Genomic DNA, 1,600 nt, shown 5'->3' on the forward strand with positions numbered 1-1,600 from the left:
GTCCATTCTTACGCTAAAACTTCAAATACCTGACACTCAAGAGTTTTAACCAGATAGTTCAATTGAATGATCATTTGAGGACAACTATTTACATTAAAACAAAGCCCTAAATGAATCCACTTTGAGGACTCATCAACAGTCCCAACTTAAACTTTTGATTTTTCTCAAATAATAATCAAGTTCAGCAGTTCAATAGTATGTCTCAAATCGTGCTACACAAGACTTAATCATTAACATACACAACAAGACTAAAATTACTCATGCATAGCTCAATTGGATACTCAAAGAATCATTTTGTGACACACCATTATCAAATATTCTCAAGCTGGAAATACTTGCTACTTATGCAAGTTCAAGCTCAACAAAAGTATCTAAATGCACTCACAAAAAGAATGATTCCATATTCACACAAAAAAGCTAATCATTTTTAAGATCAGTCATCAAATGCAACACTCTCACTCACAAGAGAAACACAATGCATGTTTTCACCTATAGGTTTGCCTTTATATTTCGATCGATCTTCAGTTTTGTTTACACAAGATCATATAGGTCTTTCTAAGGCTTGAAATGGGGCTAAGTGCAAAAGGTATTTTCATTTAGGATCGGTGAATTTTTCATCATGAGATGTGGTCTTCCTAGATATCCCCTATCTTCCTTCCTCAATCTTTAGTCAAGTGATTATAAGCCATCTCTTTATTCTGCTTCATGGATTGCTAGGAAACCTAATTTCTCTTTGTACTTTTATTCCACAACTTTTCTTTTTTCTTTTTCTTTTCCATTCCCTTTTTTAATGTGGAATGTTTCCCTTTTTCTACAATACCATAGGTTTGCGAGAATTTTCATGCACTTTTAAACTTCTCCTTTCCTTTCTTGCCACATCCCAAACTTATGATTTTGGTCTAAGTTGGATATTCACTTTAGATAACATAACAAGAGGATTATAGGTGATGGTAGAGCTGTCAAAATGGGTTGGCCCAGCCCAGCCCAACCCTAATGGGTTAGAGAGTAAATGGGTTGGGGCGGGATGACCTTTTCAATTGAAGGGCCTATAAAATAGCAATCCAACCTAGCCCAAAGCGGGCCACGGGTTGGCCCTTCAACAAAAAAAATAAACAACATTACTCTCTTAGAAAGAATATCAAAAGTTGACGTCTATGAACACAACATCAATTCATACAAAATTCATTATTAATCACAAACTTCAAAAATACATTTATGAATCATACACTTCACTAAATACTTACAAAAATACTTAATAGCCAACGTAAGATTTAGCTGATAAATTTTGATCATTCCACCATTTCTCCCACAAAAAACTAGCCGATTTAAAAGATTTCCATCAACACAAGGCAGCCCAAATACTTTACAAATCTAAATTACTAAATATTACATGACCCATTAATTAAAAGTTTACAACTCCGCTTCCTCTTTCACCATCGATCACAATTGAGTTAACATGTAATCTTATTTCGTTAAGAAGTTCATCTTCATCTACAATTCACCATACAAGATGATATTGGAGAAGACTTGATTTTTTATTTTTCAAAATATTTATTGATAAAATCTTGACAAATAAAACACTATTATATATATATATATA

The sequence above is a fragment of the Solanum pennellii genome, chromosome 1 (assembly GCF_001406875.1).
Source record: "Solanum pennellii chromosome 1, SPENNV200".
Taxonomy (NCBI): Eukaryota; Viridiplantae; Streptophyta; class Magnoliopsida; order Solanales; family Solanaceae; genus Solanum; species Solanum pennellii.